Source organism: Microcaecilia unicolor, chromosome 1 (genome assembly GCF_901765095.1).
Source record: "Microcaecilia unicolor chromosome 1, aMicUni1.1, whole genome shotgun sequence".
NCBI lineage: Eukaryota > Metazoa > Chordata > Amphibia > Gymnophiona > Siphonopidae > Microcaecilia > Microcaecilia unicolor.
The window spans coordinates 745,649,740-745,674,915 of record NC_044031.1 but is presented as its reverse complement, the minus strand read 5'-3'; the positions used below and the strand labels follow the sequence as shown (position 1 = coordinate 745,674,915).

Here is a 25,176-nt window from a genome sequence, read left to right as displayed (position 1 = left end):
AGAATGATAGATTTCAAAACACTTTTTATTGGCAGCAAAATAGACAAGATACATACAACCAATATGGAACAATTAACATGATGTAAGAAACAATAGGCCTACAAATAAACAAGAGGTGCCATCATAAATGTTCATCTATGCACTTAATTCCTTCCACCCCCCCCCCCCCCCCACTCATCATCATCGCCACTGCTGCTATCCAGGGAAGCATTCAAAAATCCAGCTGGGTGCCACCAGTCTCAGAGTATCCCAAACGGGTGTTTTAAAGAAGGCATCTTCTTTTGAAGATGACAGGTAAGCACTCAAAATGAGCAGAGCATGATCATAGCTGATTTCCAATGAGATACAGTGTGTGTGTATGTGTGTGTGGGGGGGGGGGGGGGTCTTCTGCTGACAGCCAACACTACAAGCTAATCTTTTTGCCCATCAACTCAGTCCGGGAAGTGGCTGGTCCCAAAGCAAAAATACAAACAATTGACAAGATGACAGAAACCACCCAATTTTCCACATCTCAGAAACATGTCCATTTATCTTAGTACAAAAGTCATGAATAAGGTGGGGGGGGGGGGGGGTCAAGTCCAAAACACGTGGCCAAGATAATCACCACTGGCTACATTTATCACCCACTGTATACCCTATGAGGCAAAATGTAGAAACGCACAACAAATTGTGCCCACAAAACAGCATCCTCAGTTGACAAGACTTAATTTGCTGGACTTGTAAATTCTTTGGGCTACAAGCTTAAAACTAGGACCGGCCAAAAAGTCTCCCTCTTGGAATGGGGTAACTTGGTAGCTCTGCGTCAACGAGGTGGCAGTCAACCCGATGTACCAACGTCTTTAGGGCCTCTTTTATCAAGCTGCGGTAGTGCAGACAAACCCATTCTAGCTTCATCTCTACCTGTTTTCAAATCTATGCTGAAAACCCACCTTTTTCACCACTGCTTTTGGCCCCTAGCCACTTCTCATTTGCCTCTCGCCCCTTTTTGTCTTGTCTGTCTGTATTTTAGATTGTAAGCTCTATTGAGCAGGGGCTGTCACTCTGTGTCAGGTGTTCAGCGCTGCGTGCGTCTGGTAGCGCTATACAAATAATAATAATAATAATTCATCTTCGACTCCTCCCTCTCCTTTTCTGCGCATATCCAGCAGATAGCCAAGACCTGTCGCTTCCTCTATAACATTAGTAAAATTCACCCCTTCCTCTCCGAGCACACCACCCGAACTCTCATCACCTCTCGCCTTGACTACTGCAACCTACTCCTGACCGGCCTCCCACGTAGCCATCTATCCCTCCTTCAGTCCATCCAGAACTCTGCCGCACGTCTTATCTTCCGCCTTAACCGATATACTCATATCACCCCTCTCCTCAAGTCACTCCACTGGCTCCCAATCAGATACCGCATACAGTTCAAGCTTCTCCTACTCACCTACAAATGCACTCGATCTGCGGCCCCCTCCTTACCTCTCTACCCTCATCTCCCCTTACGTCCCTACCCGTAACCTCCGCTCTCAAGACAAATCCCTCCTTTCAGTACCCTTCTCCACCACCTCCAACTTCAGGCTCCGCCCCTTCTGTCTCGGCTCACCCCATGCCTAGAACAAACTCCCTGAGCCCATACGCCGTGCCCCCTCCCTACCCATCTTCAAATCAATGCTCAAAGCCCACCTCTTCAATGTCGCTTTCGGCACCTAATCACTACACCTCTTCTCAGGAAATCTTAACTACCCCAACTTGACATTTCGTCCTTTAGATTATCAATAGAAATCAAACAAAATAAAACATGGAAAAGAAAATAAGATGATACCTTTTTTATTGGACATAACTTAATACATTTCTTGATTAGCTTTTGAAGGTTGCCCTTCTTCGTCAGATCGGAAATAAGCAAATGTGCTAGCTGACAGTGTATATAAGTGAAAACATTCAAGCATTACCACGACAGTCTGACAGGGTGGGAGGATGGGGGTGGGTAGGAGGTATGCATGGGGACATCAAAGCATATCATTGATATTCTAACAGGATGGGTGTGGATAGGTGAGGGGAGGGTGATCAACAGAGACATACAGCTTTATGGTTTATAATGGGCTAGGAACCCCAGATCCTTGTTAATAAAAAAGGTATCATCTTATTTTCTTTTCCATGTTTTATTTGTTTGATTTCTATTGATAACCTTAAGAGTGGACTAACACGGCTACCACAGTCCTTTAGATTGTAAGCTCTTCCGAGCAGGGACCGTCCTTAATTGTTAATTTGTACAGCGCTGCGTAACCCTAGTAGCGCTCTAGAAATGTTAAGTAGTAGTAGTAATTCACTTTGTATGTTGTATTCAATATGTTGAACATGCGGTGAGGAAAACCGGAAGAAGCAGGCGTTCGAGAACCCACAAACGATTCGGCTCCCAGCCGGTCCCTGCCCTGGCGTTCTCTCTCTCCAAGTTAGTCCACACCCACTCTCCCTTCAGACTTCTTTCAAATCACCCGCCCTACCAACCACCGCAGAGAGCTTCCCGCTTCGACGTCCCGCCCTCCCCCTTGCGTCACAACTTCCTGCTTCCGGTAGGGCGGGAGGTGGCCCGTCGCCGAGTGAAAGAAGTGGCGTCGGAGGGGGCGGGGCCGGGCGCTGTAGTTGAAGGAAAGTTTCGCGGCCGGTTGAAGAAGGCGACCCGACCTGTATGAAATTGCTGCCGACGGCTCTCAAAGGCGAATTTGAAGGTAGGACGCGCCGGGTGGCGGCGAGTGTGACGGATAGTGGAAAAGGGGGGGGGGGGGAGGTGCTGGGGGGAGAGAGCGCGCGCGCGCGAGGGGAGGGGGGAAGAGAGGAGGAGCGCTACTGTGCGAAGAGGGGGATGCTTGGTGTGTGTGAGAGCAGTGAAAAGCGTGCGAGTAGGTGTTTCTTGCCAGACTTTTTTGTTTTGCAACTTGTTGTCAGTTGCGAGGTATCGTAAAAGAGAGAGAGGATGTGTGTAGGGGGGTCTGAATGTGGTAAGGGTTGAAAAAAACCCCAAACATTTGGAAAGATCTTGAAATTAGTGTGGAAAGTGTAGCTTGCTGTTGAAAGATACATGTGTGTGTGTTAACTGGTAAACGCGGCGAGGGAAAAAAAAAAGCTTTGGTTAAGTGTGAGTCTGGAGTATATGGCAGAGAAAGAGACCTCGTATAGTATAACCGACTCTTGAGATCATTTTAGTCTCCTGGATTCTGTGTCTTCAGAGTTGCTACAGGCTACGTCCCTCCTGGCGAATACTCCAGCGGCTTTTCAAGCGGAAGGTATATAGGATGCAGAGGATCCAGCCTCCTAGTGGCTTTAAAGTATCAGAAGATCTGGTTTCTGGCTCCTGGCATTTCAGTTGAATCCGCAGGGTCGCAGCTGCATTGGCCTTTAATGTGGTTATCAATAGAAATCAAACAAAATAAAACATGGAAAAGAAAATAAGATGATACCTTTTGTATAGGACATAACTTGATACATTTCTTGGTTAGCTTTCGAAGGTTGCCCTTCTTCGTCAGATCGGAAATAAGCAAATGTGTGCCTTTAATATGGAAAGCGATGGATCTCACTGAGCGCAGAAAAGGATCCTCTGCATCCTATAGTTTCCCCACTTTAAAAGCGCTAGAGCGGTCACCCAGCAGATCCTCCCAGCTCTCCAAGAGGGAGATGCTCAGATCGCAACGTTTAATTTTTAGACTGATTTTGGCCAGTTTAGCGCGCAAATTATTGCGCGCCTAATCCACAAAGGGGCTCGGTGCTGCTTTTACCGTTCATGGAAAGCAATGAATAAAAACGCTATGCAAATCTGTGAAAATGAGCTCATTTGTATTAAAATGAGCATTTCGTTTGCACAGAAAGGAGGACCTGCTTGTAATGGTAGGTCCTCCTTTCTGTGCCTCACACGGAATGGTCATGGGGACTTCTCGGTGGAGCAGTCTGATAACATTTTTTAATAGTATCTGCATGCACGCGTGTGAGAAATAAGCCGTCTGTCTGTATTTATGCGTATGTGTTCCACCCATCGGAAAGTGGTGTGCTTGCATTTTTAATAGTATCCATGTATGTGGGAACTCAGACCTGTGTATTGTCTTTGGCAAAATGCACCACGTGCATGTATTGTATGTCTTTAACATGTAGCAGTATTGTGGAACAATAAACAACAAATCAAACTCGGCTGTAAAGTATCACATACCATGTAAAATGAGTTTATCCTGTTGGGCAGACTGGATGGACTGTACAAGTCTTTATCTGCCGGATCGCACAGGTCTTTATTTGCCGTCATTTACTGTTACTATGTTACCAGACTTATTGCCCGACACAGGCCGTGTTTCACATGAACCTTGAAATGGTGGAGGAAAGGCATGTGATGATCGTCATTAGTATATCTTTCCTGCTGTTTTTTCAAGAACTCATTATTCTGCCCCTAGCATTTCAAGGTTCATGTGAATAACATTTATTACGACGAATGATATTTCTGAGATTTTTTGCCCCTGACACAGCCCTTCTTGGGCGAAACACGGCCTGTGTCGGGCAATAAGTCTGGTATTTGACATCATCAATAAATTTTTGAACATTCTTCCGTTTTGTATCTGCTGTTTTGTTGTCTCTTTCACTATGTAATCCTCATGAACACATATGACATCAGTTACCATTGTTACCGTTCCTTTTGTTGTTGTTGTTGACCAAAAAAAAAACAAACCAGGAAGTGAGTACTAACATAAGATGCACACAGGAAGTATGTGAAAAATCACGTACTACCAGTGAAATTGTGATTTTTTTTTATTGTGATTTTATTTTGTTGGACATGCGCAGAACATTCCCGCTTACTGTGAGACCATTCTGCACACGTGCTATGCCCTTTCACTGCTAACAAGTGCATGTAGACTTTCTGCATACCTTATTTGCATTTGCTTTCCTTTGAGTATGGATTGCTGTTCCACGATTGGTAAGTTCAGCGGTGGCTGTTTACATAAGTGGTGACTTTTGAGCATCCTCCCCTTGTCCACCGTAGCATGCACAACTGGCGGAATCCAGCCTTTATCCAGGCCAGAGTAGAAGGTAAAAGCCAGATCCTCTGCAGATTCCATTTAAGGTGAAATACATTAAATCCGTCTTTTACCTAGACTAGTTTGAACCACAGAGTTAAAACTTCCATTGTGAATAAAATTGCTTTGAAAGTGTTTGCTGACTTTTAAGAGATAAGAATGTCTCCACCCTGCTCTGAAGTGATACTGTGTATTATTTTCTGTTACTCAGTGTATACTTAATATTTGATACAATTGTTACAATACTGTACTGGCATGAGAGTAAATGAATGAGGAAAATGTGAATGATGAAGAATTTTTATTGAAAATAGAAAGCAAATTTAGAATTGTATAAACAGGTCATATTGTTATTTTAAGTGAATAGTTAGACATTTTAATTTTTTTTAAATTTTTGTTACATTTGTACCCCGCGCTTTCCCACTCATGGCAGGCTCAATGCGGCTTACATGGGGCAATGGAGGGTTAAGTGACTTGCCCAGAGTCACAAGGAGCTGCCTGTGCCTGAAGTGGGAATCGAACTCAGTTCCTCAGTTCCCCAGGACCAAAGTCCACCACCCTAACCACTAGGCCACTCCTCCTGTTTGTTTAGGTTTTGCTCACACCTTTTCCAGTAGTAGCTCAAGGTGAGTTACATTCAGGTACTCTGGATATTTCTCAGTCCCAGGAGGGCTCACAATCTAAGTTTGTACCTGAGGCAATGGAGGGTTAAGTGACTTGCCCAAGATCACAAGCAGCAGCAGTGGGATTTGAACCGGCCACTGTAGTGCCTGCCTAGGTCATGACTCCAAATGTAGCATGCGTGACCCTATTTTGGGAAGTGCTACAATAGGGAATTAGGCTTTCTTGTTGGTTTAGTAGAGGCAGGCTTGCAGTTTCCTAAAGAACACTAGAAAAGATACTTACATGGAAATTAGGAATAGCTGCTGGAAAAACACATCAAAAACAGGTGCCTATCGGCCATGTGTGAATTCCAGTGTTAGCATGTGACTGAATAACCAGTATGTTGGGAATGTCTGTACACACACAGGCGCACTAATTTTGCCGTTAGCCCATGCCACTTTTGAGCGCTAAGCCATGTTAACAGCAGATGTTAGTACCCTTTAGTAAATGGGGCCCCTTTATTAAATTTTACAGCTAAGAAACCCCAACATTTAAAAAAAATATACAGTGCAAATGGCAGAAATCGTGCCTACGTTGCAGAGCAGCTGTAAATATCCATGCCTGTATGTAAGTACACATGTAGATTACTGTATTTTATAATCTACTGGCATACATGTTTTGCGCATGCTCCAAACAAATCCTGCCTCTGTATACACACCTACCAGCAAAATAATGTGTAATCGTACCAAAATGTGTACTTTTACGCCAATCGGTATGTTATAAGAGGCTGATTATGTGTGTATGAAATTTGATTTTATAAAATGACCTCTCTCTTGTACTTTGGTTCTGTTGGTAGGTGAAAATGTAATGGAGAGACACTTCATATGTGTAGTAAACAGATCTTCAGTTAGTAGCACCATGAGACTACTGCTAGGGGTCACGGAGGCCATTTTTGTTTTTAGCTTGATGGGCAGGAGCAGAGGGGAACCGCTCCTACCTGGCTCCACTTTATCACCAAAGATCACCTCTGGGTAAGGCCTGGGGTGGGCGTGGGAGAGAGTTCTGAAAGGAATGTGGGCAGGGATTTGGGTAGTAGGAGGGGCCTATTGACCTGTCGTTTGGGGGGAGTTGGGGTTAGGAAGATCAGAGGGGTATTACTACTACTACTATTTAGCATTTCTATAGCGCTACAAGGCGTACGCAGCGCTGCACAAACATAGAAGAAAGACAGTCCCTGCTCAAAGAGCTTACAATCTAATAGACAAAAAATAAATAAAGTAAGCAAATCAAATCAATTAATGTGAACGGGAAGGAAGAGAGGAGGGTAGGTGGAGGCGAGTGGTTACAAGTGGTTACGAGTCAAAAGCAATGTCATGGGGAGGCAGAGGAATAAAATTGGTATGGTTGTAGTGGGGGGGGGGGGAGGAGAGGACGGATCAAGGTGGTGACAGGATGGGGATTAGGATGTCAGGGAAATTGGATGATGGGAAGGGGAAATGGGTGTGTATGTGGGGGGGGGGGGGGGGAAGCACCACTGTATTTCTGTAAGGGCCACTCAGTGTTATCTGCAGTGCCAGGCACGCGTAATGCAGAGCTGTGCAGTATTCCTCTTCTCAGTTTAGTAAATGCAGGGAATGCACCCCCCCACCCCCACCACTTCATTTACTGCACAGGCTGTGCACTTGCAGTGTGGTACTTTTTCTTAATGTACAGTAAGTGAAAACCCGTACTGCACTTCTGGTAGTATATGTTTTAGGAATGGTTTAGAAACAATATAAACGCATAGAATTTACTATTTAAAAGAAGAAATATAAATTCATAAAGAAATTAATATTGAAACACTCTGTGTGTGTATATATATATATATGTGTCTGTATGTATATTTATATATATATATATATATATATATATATATATATATATATATATATACAGTGGGGGAAATAAGTATTTGATCCCTTGCTGATTTTGTAAGTTTGCCCACTGACAAAGACATGAGCAGCCCATAATTGAAGGGTAGGTTATTGGTAACAGTGAGAGATAGCACATCACAAATTAAATCCGGAAAATCACATTGTGGAAAGTATATGAATTTATTTGCATTCTGCAGAGGGAAATAAGTATTTAATCCCTCTGGCAAACAAGACCTAATACTTGGTGGCAAAACCCTTGTTGGCAAGCACAGCGGTCAGACGTCTTCTGTAGTTGATGATGAGGTTTGCACACATGTCAGGAGGAATTTTGGTCCACTCCTCTTTGCAGATCATCTCTAAATCATTAAGAGTTCTGGGCTGTCGCTTGGCAACTCGCAGCTTCAGCTCCCTCCATAAGTTTTCAATGGGATTAAGGTCTGGTGACTGGCTAGGCCACTCCATGACCCTAATGTGCTTCTTCCTGAGCCACTCCTTTGTTGCCTTGGCTGTATGTTTTGGGTCATTGTCGTGCTGGAAGACCCAGCCACGACCCATTTTTAAGGCCCTGGCGGAGGGAAGGAGGTTGTCACTCAGAATTGTACGGTACATGGCCCCATCCATTCTCCCATTGATGCGGTGAAGTAGTCCTGTGCCCTTAGCAGAGAAACACCCCCAAAACATAACATTTCCACCTCCATGCTTGACAGTGGGGACGGTGTTCTTTGGGTCATAGGCAGCATTTCTCTTCCTCCAAACACGGCGAGTTGAGTTCATGCCAAAGAGCTCAATTTTTGTCTCATCTGACCACAGCACCTTCTCCCAATCACTCTCGGCATCATCCAGGTGTTCACTGGCAAACTTCAGACGGGCCGTCACATGTGCCTTCCGGAGCAGGGGGACCTTGCGGGCACTGCAGGATTGCAATCCGTTATGTCGTAATGTGTTACCAATGGTTTTCGTGGTGACAGTGGTCCCAGCTGCCTTGAGATCATTGACAAGTTCCCCCCTTGTAGTTGTAGGCTGATTTCTAACCTTCCTCATGATCAAGGATACCCCACGAGGTGAGATTTTGCGTGGAGCCCCAGATCTTTGTCGATTGACAGTCATTTTGTACTTCTTCCATTTTCTTACTATGGCACCAACAGTTGTCTCCTTCTCGCCCAGCGTCTTACTGATGGTTTTGTAGCCCATTCCAGCCTTGTGCAGGTGTATGATCTTGTCCCTGACATCCTTAGCTCCTTGCTCTTGGCCATTTTGTAGAGGTTAGAGTCTGACTGATTCACTGAGTCTGTGGACAGGTGTCTTTCATACAGGTGACCATTGCCGACAGCTGTCTGTCATGCAGGTAACGAGTTGATTTGCAGCATCTACCTGGTCTGTAGGGGCCAGATCTCTTACTGGTTGGTGGGGGATCAAATACTTATTTCCCTCTGCAGAATGCAAATAAATTCATATACTTTCCACAATGTGATTTTCCGGATTTAATTTGTGATGTGCTATCTCTCACTGTTACCAATAACCTACCCTTCAATTATGGGCTGCTCATGTCTTTGTCAGTGGGCAAACTTACAAAATCAGCAAGGGATCAAATACTTATTTCCCCCACTGTATATATACACACACACACATAAAAATATACTTATACTTTTTGGGAGGGATGGAGGAGGTCTGGTCACTTTCTCCTCCTCATTCCTTCTTGTTTTGGGCTTCTTGGTTAATCACCCAGAGCTGGCATCTTTCACCATCAGCCTTCATTCATAAGCATCTGGAAAATGTTCTTCTAGTTCCCTTCCAACTCACTCACTCCATTCATTGTTATGTTACAATATGTCTTGTATCCCGCGTTATCCCCTTGTCAGTTTAAGGTGGGTTACAAAGGCTAAAAAACCAGGTCATACATTCTAGGAATTAAAATAACAAATTCAATATATATTGACCAATATAGCATTTATGACTCAGTTCGTGGAAACAAAAAAATGTTTTCAGATTCTTTTATGCAATACATAACGTGGGCAATAGTGCAAGGCCAAAGGAAGTGAATACCACAGTGAGGCAATCTGACAGTAAAGTGACTCAGAAAAGTGATCGATTTTAGAGCTGCAGCACTGGAAAATTGAAGAATAAATTGATTGTGTATAAGGTCTGTGAAGGACTTTAACTAAATCCATCAAACATATAAATGGCAAATGACCGACTCACCTGCAAATGCGCAGTAGAGACTTCCCTCTCTGTCCCGCCCTCGTGTCAAGACGTGATGACGTCAGAGGGCGGAACAGAGAGGGAAACGGAGTCGGCTGCTGGAGCTGGAGCCTGGAAAAGAACATCGCGCGCACCAGCCTCCACCCTCCCCCCCATCCCCGCTGCCGCTCCCGCCCCCCTCCGTATCGGGCCTCCTGCACTGGCCTGACAGTGCCGCCGCCTTTCACCTCCGTGTGGAAGCGCTGCAGGCAGCAGCAGAGCTTTCACACGGAGGTGAGAGGCGCTGTCAGGTCAGTGCAGGGGGCCCGGCACGGAGGAGGGAGCGGCGGCGAGGAGGGTAGCTGGAAATCTCGCCCGTTTTAACGGGCTTAACGGCTAGTCATATATAATGGAGCTGTTGCTGACAAGATCTTAAATATCATTATACACACTTTAAATTTGATACGCTCTTTAATTGGCAACTAATGTAGTTTCAAATAAATTTCTTCACTGAGTCATAGCATGCATATTTTGCATAACTTGCAAATGATCTAACCATCTCAGCAACCAATTAAAACCAAATTGCAGTAGTCAAATCTGACCGATGCAAGCTCTTGTATAATTAATCTAAAAGTATCAATTGCAAAGTATTTCTTAATACCTCTGAGTTTCAAGATGATAAAAGCTTTCCTCAAAATCGTTGAAACATAAGGTTGCATTGATAGCAAATTATCCAGTTTAACCCCCTAGTATTTTTGGCTGCAGATCTAATGTAAGCTCATTTCCATCAATTTACAAACCTAGATGTAAATCTTTCATTTTAATCTGAGCCTATCCAGAGAAACTTAGTTTTTTTCCTTTGCTGAGTTTCAGATGAGCGGCTAGGGCTCTTCAGCTTGGAGAAAAGGCGGCTGAGGGGAGATATGATAGAGGTCTATAAAATAATGAGTGGAGTTGAACGGGTAGATGTGAAGCGTCTGTTCACACTTTCCAAAAATACTAGGACTAGGGGGCATGCGATGAAGCTACAATGTAGCAAATTTAAAATGAATCAGAGAAAAGTTTTCTTCATTCAACATGTAATTAAACTCTGGAATTCGTTGCCACAGAATGTGGTAAAGGCGGTTAGCTTAGCGGAGTTTAAAAAAGGTTTGGACGGCTTCCTAAAGGAAAAGTCCATAGACCGTTATTAAATGGACTTGGGGAAAATCCACTATTTCTGGGATAAGCAGTATAAAATGTTTTGTACATTTTTGTGATCTTGCCGGGTATTTGTGACCTGGATTGGCCACTGATGGAAACAGGATGCTGGGCTCGATGGACCTTTGGTCTTTCCTAGTATGGCAATACTTATGTACTTATTGAAAATCCAGGAATCAGAGACATACATAGTTATATACAAGACAGTGTTTCGGTCCAAGATGACAAGCATAATGGGAAGATGGTGATATCGTCTGGGTAAATAAAATGCATAACTTGAGATTTATCTAACACCATACCTAGTGATCTCATTAATAGATTAATATCAGAGAAAGTCATGATCCTTGAGGGACCCCACTTAATGCCTTCCATTTTTCAGATAGAATGCCATCTTTTTAAATCATATACCATCTTGTCATCAAAAAAACCTTGTAACCAAGAAAGAACGTTAGCTTGAGTCCCACAATGGGAACAAATAGTGGTTAGAATCTGCCAGCGTACCAGATCGAACGTGCTGGATGAGTGAAATTGTAAAACAGTGCATTGCCCTTTACTGAGCAGCCATTTGCCCTGAGCTACAAGCATACCAATCACTGTCCCCATAATGTAGTTTCTTCTACAACCGAATTGAGTAGGATGAAGAAGTTCATTATGATCAATATAACAAACATTCAGTAACATATCCCTTATTTACTGTTTCCAGCCTTTTGGAACATAGTGGCCTAGTGGTTAGGGTGGTGGACTCTGGTCCTGGGGAACTGAGGAACTGAGTTCGATTCCCACCTCAGGCACAGCTCCTTGTGACTCTGGGCAAGTCACTTAACCCTCCATTGCCCCAGTTACAAATAAGTACCTGTATACAATATGTAAGACGCATTGAGCCTGCCATGAGAGGGAAAGTGCGGGGTACAAATGTAATAAAAATAAATAAAATCTTAAGTGCTTTGAAAATACGCCCCAGTTTTTAAAATTATATATCTATATCGGAACTCCCTAAGGTGCTACTGTCATTGGTTGTATTTACTAACTTGTTTTTATGTATTTATTAAGAGTTAATGAGCCCCTGATGCAGCCCAGAGCTGGGTGAAACATTTTTTTTAATTTTTTTATTTTTGTTACCCCGCGCTTTCCCACTCATGGCAGGCTCAATGCGGCTTACATGGGGCAATGGAGGGTTAAGTGACTTGCCCAGAGTCACAAGGAGCTGCCTGTACCTGAATTGGGAATCAAACTCAGTTCCTCACTTCCCCAGGACCAAAGTCCACCACCCTAACCACTAGGCCACTCCTCCGAATGCATTTTCACTCACTGATTTTTGTGCAAGTTGCTGACAACGAAATTATTGAATACTGAACCAGTTTTTCTCTTCATTCCTTAACATCTGACATTTTTCAACAACAAATAGCCACCCCTGAGGCAGGCACATAGTGTGCCGAAACATAGCTGTGTCGGGTGACTCTTGTTTTCAGCCTTTAAGTACAATAAATAAATTATCTGGTTCCGACCGTCATTGACTGGCTCCACTTTTTTCTTAAACTACAATTATATTCTTGAATCTGACAATGAGATCGTGCACAGAGATGTAGGTCACTGTAAAGCTTTTAAATAGAATAATACACTGCATTGTCAACAGAGAGAAAACATTTAATTCACAGTCAATGGGTTTTGTGCAGTCTATATAATATTGATTTTTCACATGCAAATACAGTTAAATCCACTTAAGTGCAAGGGTCTGGGACTGAAGAAATGCATGCAGTTAACCGGAGTGTGCACTTAACCGTTGTGACCCAAAGAAGCTTGACATCTGATAAACATATGTACAGTATTGTTGATTATATGTACAGTATACAGTCTCCATTAACTGACGTTAGGCTTACTTGAAGTAATCGGTTATAGTCCTCTGTACACTATTTTGTCTGTGAGTTCCATAGGCTACATCTGCCAGACGGTAAAAACTTTCAGCACTACATCCAGTGGCCTCCAGATAGGCCCGCACGGTGTTGAGACTCTCCAGCACTCTTGCAAAAGTGACAGAAGGAGGTTGTTGAATTTCGTCAGCATGTGCCTCGCTGCTCATTTCTTCATCTGTTTCATCATCAGCTGTTGTTGCCTGCGTGTAGGCGCATATCTCAACATCAGTGCTGTCGTCAGCTATTTGTAGATTGTACCTCCATTCCTCCATTGTAGATCGTACCACTACCTCCATTCATGAGCACTAGATCCAGCTTTGACCCTTCCCTCGTGGGTTCCGTCACCTTTTGTCTGAGCAAGGCACTTTGACAGGCATCCACAATCTCCCTACTTCTTTCCGATTCCGCAGATGGGACGTTCCAATCCACGTCAGACAAATTGAAATCTCCCAACAGGAGCAGCTCCCCTTTCATACCAATCTTTTGAATACCTTCTGTCAGATCCTTGTCTAACTTCTCCATTTGCGCAGGAGGTCAGTAGATAACCCCCGTGTGGATACAGGTTTCGTCTTCTCTTTCCAGGATGATCCATAAAGCTTCTTTTCCTCAGGTTCCCAGCATTTCAGCCGCTCTGATATTCTCTCACATACAGAGCCACTCCTCCACCTCGTCGGCCCTCTCTATCCTTCTTAAAAAGATTATAGCCCGGTACGGTCACATCCCATTTATGAGAATCGTTGAACCACGTCTCCGTAATAGCAGCAATATCCAAGTTTTCTTCAAACATCAGGGCTTGCAAATCTTGAACCTTTTTACTTAGACTATGAGCATTTGTGCACATAGCTTTCCATGTGCTTAGTGAATTTGGGTGGTTTTTTATATTTACATGACCTTTCCCTCTGCCATCATGTTTATTCTGGGGGTAACTTTCTGAAATCCCCTGTTTCCTTTTGTCACCCCCCACCCTCTAGTTTAAATGTCTAGAAACATACTGTCTGAATTTCTCCCCAAGGATCCTTTTTCCCATCATAGAAAGATGTAGCCCATCATTATACAGCCTACTATTTTTCCACGTATTACCCCATTCTCCTATGTATCTAAAACCTTCTTCTTTACACCAAGACTCAAGCCACTTATTGAATTCCTCTGTTTTGCGTACTCTTTCCTCTCCGGTCCCCAACGTAGGAATTACTTAAGCCACAGTCCGAACCAAAGATTTCAGTCCCTCCCCAAGCTTCTGGAACGCTCTCTGTGCTGTAAACTTGCTATTGTAGGCCATGTCATTTGTCCCCAGGTGAATTACATCAGCGTTTGAAGCCTCAGTCTCTTCTCGGATCACTTTCAGTATTTGGTCTGTACATCTTGTAGCTGAAGATCCTGGAAGACATTTTCACTACGTTGGAACCCCTGAACTGTGCTCCTAAGTTAATGCCTCTGATAATGGAGTCTCCGAGCAGTAATAATTTTATGCTTTTCACCATTCTATCATTATTTGGGGGATATTTCTTGGGTTGTGCTACTTTCATTGCCTCTGGTTCTACCACAGTACTTCTTTTTTCGCCATCATAATGATGCAACGCTGCAAAAGATTTGACAGGGGCAGAGCTTGGAAGGGCGAGTGTTTCTGTGTCACAGATCTTAGTCTACCAGAGCCTACTGTGACACATATATTCCTCTGATGTTTCATTCTCTGAGGCAGTGGTGGTGGTAAATTAGCTGGGACATGAGTAATCCTGGACGCTTCTTTAATTGTAGTTAATTCCTTCTTGAGTTTGTTGATCTCTTCTTTCAAGGCTGATATTTGGAGGCAGATAGGACAAGCTCTAAGGTTCCAGATAGTTTGCCTTAGGATTAAAGCAGAACATAACTGAATGAAGGTCATAATGATGTGATTCACAAGTGTGAAAAGGTGAACTATGAGAGGGAATAACAAGAATTAGGATTGACCAATTAAGTGTAATGAAGATACTTGTCCCTTGATTGCCCTATATATATATATATATTTATTTTTTTTTAACTGAGAGCTGTTCTTCCTGTACTCATGTGAAGAATGTCTCCGGAAATTGCTTTAGGGGAAAAAATTTATCTAGTAGGAAGTCAAGTCTGGAACTGAGAAATTTAAACCAGCAGTGTATAAACAGCTGGAAGGTGTTTAAATGCCTAGTGTTTGTGGTAAAACTAGGAAAAGGGTAGAAGATGGTCCAGTGCATTGCCATGGTCTTACTCCTCATGACTGGTGCTTACTAATTGTTCTTATATTTTAGAAGATGGTAAAAATTATCTTAAAGCATTCTTTTTTAATGATGCCTTCGGCTAACCTATTCATATATTTCACAGGCCTGGAAGACACTGAAGCTTATCTTTCGCTTGTACTCCCTATCTTTCCTATTTTTATAGTAGTTCTGCCCTCCCTTCCAATGCTGTCTATCACATGAAGATCACTATCTCTATTCTTTTATTAGACTGTAAGCTGCCTAGATGGTATTTATTGGTATTTACAGGCGTACCAAGAAAATACCAATAAATTTGAAATTTGAAAATTTTATGTATCGCTGATCTTTATACTTTTAGCTATTTTTTAAAATAAATTACAGCTATTATTTTGAAGTGTGTGTGTGAATATATCTATATATCTATATCCTATATAATAATTCTCACCTCCAACAGGATGTGCTTGGGACCGTGCCTGCCGGAAGTGGTCTGCTAGGCAGGCACGCACTGACCTCAGTGACATCAGTGACAGACAATTTGGCAAAGCAAAACAATCTGAGTGCTGGCCATTAGGACACAGGGTTGATAGGAGCGTTTTGAAAGACTGAAGGAACCGAAAGTGTTAAATGGGGGGAGGAGGGGAGTTCTGAAGGACTGAAAGACATGAACATTTGGGAAAGGAAAACAATCTGAATTCTGGCCATTAGGACACAGGGTAGATAGGAGAGTTTTAAAAGACTGAAGGAAATGAAAGTGTTAAACTGGAGAAGGGGGGGGGGGGGAGTTCTGAAGGACTGAAAGACATGAACATTTGGGACAGGAAAACAATCTCAATGCTGGCCATTAGCACACAGGGTACATAGGACAGTTTTAAAAGACTGAAGGAACAAAAGTGTTCGGTGGGGGGGGGGGGGGGGGGGGGGCAAGTTCTGAATGAATGAAAGAAATGAAAATTTATGAGAGGAACACAATCTGAATGCCGGGCATTTGTACACAGGGTAGATAGGACACTTTTTTTTAAAAAAATGAAGGACGTGAAAGTATTACATCTTGGGGGAGGGGTCAGGAGGAAAGCGGTGGGGTATCCGGATACTGGGCGTTAGGGCCATGGGGGTACATAGACTTTTGAAAGCCTTAAGGAACCCAAAGTGTGAAAAGGAGGAGGAAAAGGAGGGGAGGGAACGGGGTGAGGGGCATTAGGAACAGGGGAGGGGGCCCTGTCACACACTCTCATTCTCACACACACACTGTCACACAGACAGTCTCATTCTGTCACACACCCGCACATTCACTCTGGCTCTCTCTCTCAAACATACACACTCCCAGGAAAACCTTGCTAGCGCCCGTTTCATTCGTTCCAGAAACGGGCCTTTTTTACTAGTATATATATATATATATGTATACTATAATAAAACTCACCTTCAACGTTCTGAAGACACTGACGTCACTGCAGCCACTCAGACACCGGTTCGTAAGTTCATGGTGGTGAAGCCACAACACTCACCATGTCTCCATGCCCCGCCCTCGCGTCAGACGTGATGACGTCGAGGGCGGAACAATTACAAAACAACGAAAATGAACAAACGGGGAGGAGTACCTACTCCTCCCCTTCCAACGAATCGCTGCAGACTGCCTAACAAACAAAAGCGGCCGAGGATGTGCCCAACCGAAGCCATCTCTCTCTGCCCATGTCTCCTAGCCCCGCCCTCACGTCAAACGTTATGACGTCGAGGGCGGAGACATGGCCAGAGATAGATGGCTTCAACCGATCAACCCCACAGTGACCACCGACTAAAAATGTGCCAGCTACCCTCCAACCACCCCTCCACAAATGGCCCCGCCACAATCGCGGTTGTCGTTCGACGAACCCCACAGTCACCACCGACTAAAAACGTGCGAGCTACCCTCCAACCACCCCTCCACAAATGGCCCCGCCACAATCGCGGTTGTCGTTCGACGAACCCCACAGTCACCACCGACTAAAAACGTGCGAGCTACCCTCCAACCACCCCTCCACAAATGGCCCCGCCACAATCGTGGTCGTCGTTCGACAAAGTGGTGAGTTACAGGGGAGTGGGAGAGGAGAGGGAGGACGGCCTCGAACTCGGAGGGGACGAAAGGAGGGCGTGGGACTCGGAGGACAGAGAGGGAGACAGCAACGGAGCGAGGGGGGCACCCTTGCTAGCGCCCGTTTCATTTCAGGCAGAAACGGGCCTTTTTTACTAGTATATACATAAATATTTTGAGGGCAGCATGGCCCTCATGAGTTTTGGAACACTTGTATGAACATCTCGTAGGGTGCTGGTGCTGCTGATGGTACATGGGTTCAACTTGGCACAAATTGCCAGTTTGTGATGCAAAGCTGTTCAAATCCGGAGGATAAACTGCTTGAAATATGTAACAAAGTCGAGTTTAAGATTTGTTGAGTACTTTTAACAATGCATCTAATACAGTTTTAATACTGAATATGTTTTTTTTGTCTTGAAAGAGATGAGGTTTATTTTGACACTTTTCTGTTAAAAAAAGAATTTCATCTTTACTTCCGTGATACTGATAAAACTAGTAATCTTGCTTATCTCGAATGGGGCTTATGAAGGGAAGCGATTTGGATTTAGCTTGTTTTTTTTCTTCACTAGCAGCTCAAGGCAAGTTAAATTTAGTTACAATAGATGCTTTCTTGTCCCTGAAAGGACTTGCAAAGGTTTCTACGGGAGGCAGTAGGATGTTAAACAAGGAGCATCAGTGGCATTCTTGTTTACCAGTCTGCTGCTATAACCATTAGGCTATTCTTCCACTCACAATGACGTTTTTTGTGTTCTTGATTATATTTGGATTTGAGAGAGAAACAATAACTGAAATTAGTATCTTTTGGATATGATAAAAGCACTTAGTGTAGTTGGGGTAAAAAAAAAAAAAAAAGTCTGGATGAGTTCCTGAAAGAATCATCCATAAATTGTTGTTAGAATTTTTATTTATTTATTTTTGTTACATTTGTACCCCGCGCTTTCCCACTCATGGCAGGTTGCCCAGAGTCACAAGGAGCTGCCTGTGCCTGAAGTGGGAATCGAACTAAGTTCCTCAGTTCTCCAGGACCAAAGTCCACCACTCTAACCACTAGGCCACTCCTTCACTGTTGCTACTGTTTGAGATTCTACATGGAATGTTGCTATTCCACTAGAAGTCGGCCCTTGCAGATCACCAATGTGGCCGCGCAGGCTTCTGCTTCTGTGAGTCTGACATCCTGCACGTACGTGCAGGACGTCAGACTCACAGAAACAGAAGCCTGCGCAGCCTTCTACATGAAATGTTGCTAGTGGAATAGCAACATTCCATGTAGAATCTCCAGAATCTCCAATAGTAGCAACATTCCATGTAGAATCTCCAATAGTATCTATTTTATTTTTGTTACATTTGTACCCTGCGCTTTCCCACTCATGGCAGGCTCAATGTGGCTTACATGGGGCAATGGAGGGTTAAGTGACTTGCCCAGAGTCACAAGGAGCTGCCTGAAGTGGGAATCGAACTCAGTTCCTCAGTTCTCCAGGACCAAAGTTCACCACCCTAACCACTAGGCCACTTCTCCACTCTTGGGAAAAGACCTGCTTATCTTTGGTAGTAAGTAGCATGGAATCTTGCTATTTTGGGGGGATCTTGCCAGCACCTATGACCTGGATTGGTCACTGTAGGAAACATGATACTAGGCTTGATGGATCTTAGTTTTCTTTGGTCCTGTAGACATGTAGCCTTCTGTGTTCATGATTTCTTGCAAAGCAATAGCAGTAGTCTTTCTGTTATTGAGAAAACCAGCCTGATCCTTTCTTCCCTCCCCCCCCCCCCCAGCCCAAGTGTTTATCTGGTGTCTGTATATTTCACATGGCAGTGGAATCAAATGCATTTATTGGAACAATACCCGACGTGGCCACGTTTCGCCCTCAGGCTGCGTCAGGGGTACAAACCACTTATCTGCTACTTCCAACTGAACTGATATGCATTTGTACCCCTGACGCAGCCTGAGGGCGAAACGTGGCCACGTCGGGTATTGCTGTCTGGATGTCTCAACGCCACCTGAAATTAAATATGACCAAAACCGAGCTTCTCATTTTCCCTCCCAAACCCACCTCCCTGCTCCCCCCGTTTTCTATTTCTGTTGATGGCTCTCTCATTCTCCCTGTCTCCTCAGCTCGAAACCTTGGGGTCATCTTTGACTCTTCTCTCTCCTTCTCTGCTCATATCCAGCAGATTGCCAAGACCTGTTGTTTCTTTCTTTACAACATCCGTAAAATCCGCCCCTTTCTTTCCGAGCACTCTACCAAAACCCTCATCCACACCCTTGTCACCTCTCGTTTAGACTACTGCAATCTGCTTTTTGCTGGCCTCCCACTTAGTCACCTCTCCCCTCTCCAGTCGGTTCAAAACTCTGCTGCCCGTCTCATCTTCCGCCAGGGTCGCTTTACTCATACTACCCCTCTCCTCAAGACCCTTCACTGGCTCCCTATCCGTTTTCGCATCCTGTTCAAACTTCTTCTACTAACCTATAAATGTACTCACTCTGCTGCTCCCCAGTATCTCTCCACACTCGTCCTTCCCTACACCCCTTCCCGTGCACTCCGCTCCATGGATAAATCCTTCTTATCTGTTCCCTTCTCCACTACTGCCAACTCCAGACTTCGCGCCTTCTGTCTCGCTGCACCCTACGCCTGGAATAAACTTCCTGAGCCCCTACGTCTTGCCCCATCCTTGGCCACCTTTAAATCTAGACTGAAAGCCCACCTCTTTAACATTGCTTTTGACTCGTAACCACTTGTAACCACTCGCCTCCACCTACCCTCCTCTCTTCCTTCCTGTATACATTAATTGATTTGATTTGCTTACTTTATTTATTTTTTGTCTATTAGATTGTAAGCTCTTTGAGCAGGGACTGTCTTTCTTCTATGTTTGTGCAGCGCTGCGTATGCCTTGTAGCGCTATAGAAGTGATAAGTAGTAGTAGTAGTCTCTTGTAACCAGAGCTAATATTGTGATGTCATAATGTCTCAGTCCACCAATAAGAGCCAACCTCATCAGTGATGTCACAATGGCTTGATTGTCCTATACTTGGCTCACTTTTATTACATAGTTCTTTGAGCAGGGACTGTCTTTCTTCTATGTTTGTGCAGCGCTGCGAATGCCTTGTAGCGCTATAGAAGTGATCAGTAGTAGTAGTAGTAGTAGTAGTCTCTTGTAACCAGAGCTAATATTGTGATGTCATAATGCCTCAGTCCACCAATAAGAGCCAACCTCATCAGTGATGTCACAATGGCTTGATTGTCCTATACTTGGCTCACTTTTATTACATAGTTCTTTGAGCAGGGACTGTCTTTCTTCTATGTTTGTGCAGCGCTGCGTATGCCTTGTAGCGCTATAGAAGTGATAAGTAGTAGTAGTAGTAGTGTTCCAATAAATGCATTTGATTCCACTGCTTTGTTGTTTTTTATTTACTGTTTTGTAAGCAGTTGTGTGCCTTTCTGTTTTTTTTTGTATATTTTACATACCAACTTCAGATGCAGTTTAAAATCTGATCACACATCTGTGGGATGTTCACAGTCATGATAATTTGGCAAATGTCTACTAATGATGGGTGTATTTAATTGGTTCACACAGGTACCTCCCTCTTGCACAACAGTTCTGCCTGGCTCCAGTGAAAGATAAATATTTTACCGTAGGCTTGCCACAGGATTCTGGTCTGTTTTCCTACAGTGCTGCCAAGGGGTTCTCTTCCTCTTTCCTTCACCTCAGCCCCACCTCCCATTAACAAAGCCAGATAGACAAATTAGCAGTAGGGTGTGTTTAGACTTCATTGATACACTGTAGACATCACCTTGTTCCATATTAATGAGATGAAAGCCTACCAAATTATTATCTATAAAGAGAAATCAATTTTTGAATTGGATAACTTCTTCAGTTGGTGAAAAGCAATTGATTTTCACACATGTGCACCGTCTGTCTGTCTTAGGTTTTTTTTTTTTCTCTTTTCTGATATCTTGCTTGGGTAAAATGATAAATTAATTTTGTATTTTGCAGGGTGTGAACCATTTTACTTGTTAAAACTGGCTGTGCTTCATGGCCTCCTGTTTTTAGACTGAAGGGCCAGTTTTGGTTGTCAGTCTGCAGTCTGATCCATGATTCTATGGCCAAACCAGGTCTTAAAAGTTGTATTCATTGTCCATTCTCCACAATCTGCTGCATCTTTCTCACTCCCCCCCCTCCCCCCAACTTCACCTTGGAAGGCAGAGAGAGGGCGTTCTGATCATCACACAAGTGTGAAGCTAACATGCTAACCACAATGCACAACTGTGCCTAGCACTTCTTGGTTGGGGGCCATTGCTACAGGGTGGAGATAGGGCACATAAAGGGAAGGGGGAGGAGCAAATTCCAGTAGTTCTGATGGGTAGGTCATAGCACCAGAAGGAAATGTGAGCCAGAAAAAGCCCAGAAATGGCCTAGAAGCAATAATTGGGGAGGGAGAGGGTGGAAAGAGTCTCTTGATGTCTTACAGGTTATGCAATAGAATGCCTTTTCGAAGTTTCTCAGAAAGTACCTAATGTTTCCCTCCACCTCACAAGGTGTATTTCCACACAAACCTGAGAGAGGACGGATTCTTGCATGGTGTGGTTCTGTTATACCGCTTGCCAAGAAGTAGGGCTGTCCTGATAGGCCTACAGCCAGCTGTGTTTTCCGGATATCCACAAAGGCTATGCATGAGAGAGATTACCTACACTGGAGACCCATCACATGGAAATACATTTTATGCATAGTCATGGATATCCTGAAAACTCCAACTTCTGTGGGATCATCTGGACATCCAGTGCTAGGGCTGCCCAAACCTGTTACTTGATTTATTTACTTTATATACTGCTTAGTATAAGCAGAGTATTAAAGCAGTTTACAGTGAAATTGTACAAGACCTGATGATAAAATTCCAAAAATATTGTTCTTGCCACATTTAAAAACTAGGCTTCACTTGAGAAAATGTTTTTTTCTTTCCTTAAATAAGTGATTATTGGAAGCTATCACTTAAGGATCTGTTTACCAAGCTGCATTAGCGTGCCTTAAGTCGCATTAGGTGTTAAATTGTTAAAGTGCATAAACTATTAATACATGTTAATTGCCATGTGAAACATCTGACACAAATTCCACTTCCTAGAAGTGCTGTGGTTAGGGGCTGAGCCTTGGAAGTTAGCAGGCCATTACTGCATATTAACTGCTAATGCGACAGATAATGCAATGCAGTTTGTTTTGGTAGCTAGATTTTCAGAAAGCTTTTACATAGTAACATAGTAGATGACGGCAGAAAAAGACCTGCACGGTCCATCCAGTCTGCCCAACAAGATAACTCATATTTGCTGCTTTTTGTGTATACTCTACTTTGATTTGTACCTGTGCTCTTCAGGGCACAGACCGTATAAGTCTGCCCAGCACTATCCCCGCCTCCCAACCACCGGCTCTGGCACAGACCGTATAAGTCTGCCCAGCACTATCCCCGCCTCCCAACCACCAGCCCCGCCTCCCAACCACCGGTTCTGGCACAGACCGTATAAGTCTGCCCAGCACTATCCTCACCTCCCAACCACCAGCCCCTCCTCCCAACCACCGGTTCTGGCACAGACCATACAAGTCTATCCAGCACTATCCCCGCCTCCCAACCACCAGCCCCTCCTCCCAACCACCGGCTCTGGCACAGACCGTACAAGTCTGTCCAGCACTATCCCCGCCTCCCAACCACCAGCCCCTCCTCCCAACCACCGGCTCTGGCACAGACCGTACAAGTCTGTCCAGCACTATCCCCGCCTCCCAACCACCAGCCCCTCCTCCCAGCCACCAGACCGTATAAGTCTGCCCAGCACTATCCTCACCTCCCAACCACCAGCCCTGCCTCCCAACCACCGGCTCTGGCACAGACCGTACAAGTCTGTCCAGTGGTGTAACAAGAAATGGAGATGAAATGCGAGAATGAGAGATGCAGAACATGAACTGCATGCGACTCAAGCTGCTACTGAAAAAGTTGCAAACTAAATCCTACATTCTTACTCCCTTCACCGGGAAGGAAACATCTTGACAAAGTTCTTCATTCCTGAGAAAATTAAAAAGTTGTGGGATAAGAGGCAATGTCCTTTTGTGGACTAGGAATTGGTTATTGGACAGAAAACAGAGGGTAGGGTTAAATGGCCATTATTCGTGATGGAGGAGGGTGAATAATGGAGTGCTGCAGGGATCTGTACTGGGACCGGTGCTATTTAACAAATTTATAAATGATTTGGAAAACAGAATGATGAGTGAGGTGATTAAATATGCAGATGACACAAACTATTCAGGGTTGTTAAAACACATGCAGATAACCATATTTGACATGGAGAGAGACGCAAGCTGGCTGATATGTCCCTTTTTTGGGGGTTTTACCATATTTGTCTTTGGTTCTTCTCGTACAGAGGACCCTGAGTGGGTAAAGATGGGGGTGGGTGGATTTTGGAGGGGGTTTGAGCATCTTTTGCAATGTCTGGCTACTTTCTTGCTTTGTACCCAAAGAATGATGGTATAACATTAGTTGTGGTTGACAAATGTGTTCTTTCACTGTTTTTTGTATTTTTCTTTTGTACTGATCAGTTTTGTTCATGTTTTTTTTTCTTTAAACTACAATAAAGTTTAAAAAAATGCAGATTCTGAAAAATTGCAGGAAGACCGGGCATCCAAATGGCAGATGAAATTTAATGTTGACAAATGCAAAGTGATCCAGGCTATATTATTCTGCCACAATTGGATTATTGTAGCTCTCAATGGCATTGATCAAGATCTCCAGAAGAGGTTGCAATTTTTGCAAAATTGTGCAGCTAGATTAATTTTTTGCTGCAAAAGTTTGAGCATGATACACCATTGTTGAGGGAATTACATTGCTTGCCAGTTAGGGCTATAATCTATATATATATAAAAGGCAACCCCAACGTTCTGAAGCCTCCACGGAAGTTGAGGCGCCAGAGATATCCGGTGTGCCCTGGAGTGTCTGCACCGCCCTCGCGTCAAAACGTCATGACGCGTCAAAACGTCATGACGTCCAGGGCGGAGCTATTGACACTCGAGGGCCGAAACGGCCTACAGCGAACAAGGCAAGTAGCTTCGACGGACGGAGGGAGGGGGCCCCTTGCTAGCGCCCGTTTCATTCCGCTCTGAAACGGGCATTTTTTCCTAGTTGATTTTAAGATGTTTTGTTTGATCTATAAGATTTATTATGGTAGTTGTCTATTAGACCATATATGTTTAGTGCCTTCATCATCATGTTGGCCTTCTAGCTATAATTACTCTTTGAATTTAAATCTCCCAGCGTTTAGTAAAGTGCAGTATAAATGCTTTTATGATAGCTCTTTCAGTTGGTCTGCAGTTAGGTTAGGGAATTTGATTCTAGAAAAGCCTTGAAAACTTTTTTTTATTTGATAAGTACTTTGATATATGAAATTTTAAATTGTTACATTTTTATTGTAAACTGCTATGATTCCTGTCAGGAAATTTGCGACCTATAAAAACTGGGAATGGAAGAATAATCCGAATCAGTTACCTTAGGAGTCAGCACGCAAGAAAAATATCTAGGTGTCATTGTGGACAGTACGCTGTGGCGGCAGCCAAGAAAGCAAACAGGATGCTAGGAATTATTAGAAAAAGGATGTAAAAATAAGACCAAGAATATTATAATGCCTCTCTATCGCTCCATGGTGCGACCTCACCTTGAGTATTGAGTTCAATTCTGGTCGCCGTATCTCAAAGATAGAGTGAAATTAGAAAAGGTTCAAAGAAGAGCAACCAAAATGATAGAGGGGATGGTACTCCCCCCCCCCCCCCCCTGATATGAGGAAAGGCAAAAGAGGTTAGGACTCTTCAGCTTGGAAAAGAGACAGCTGAGGGGGGGTATGATTGAGGGTATGATAGGTCTATAAGATCTCGAGTGGCATAGAACAGGTAGACGTGAATTGATTTTTCACTCTTTGAAAAAGTACAAAGACCAGGGGACACTCGATGAAATAACATGGAAATACATTTAAAACAAAAAAGGAGGAGATATTTTTTTACTCAACGAATAGTTAGGCTCTGGAACTTGCTGCTGGAGGATGTG

General features: G+C 43.8%; 1 protein-coding gene across 1 annotated transcript in view; it reads left to right on the top strand.

Moving 5' to 3' along the window:
• The first annotated feature begins 2,637 nt into the window (after positions 1–2,637).
• AKAP13 (A-kinase anchoring protein 13) overlaps positions 2,638–25,176 on the top strand; it is a 642,893-nt gene continuing 620,354 nt past the window's right edge. Inside the window, exon 1 of the mRNA XM_030189716.1 lies at positions 2,638–2,708. The gene's annotated coding sequence lies outside the window, so the exon portion shown is untranslated. The remainder of the gene's footprint in view (positions 2,709–25,176) is intronic.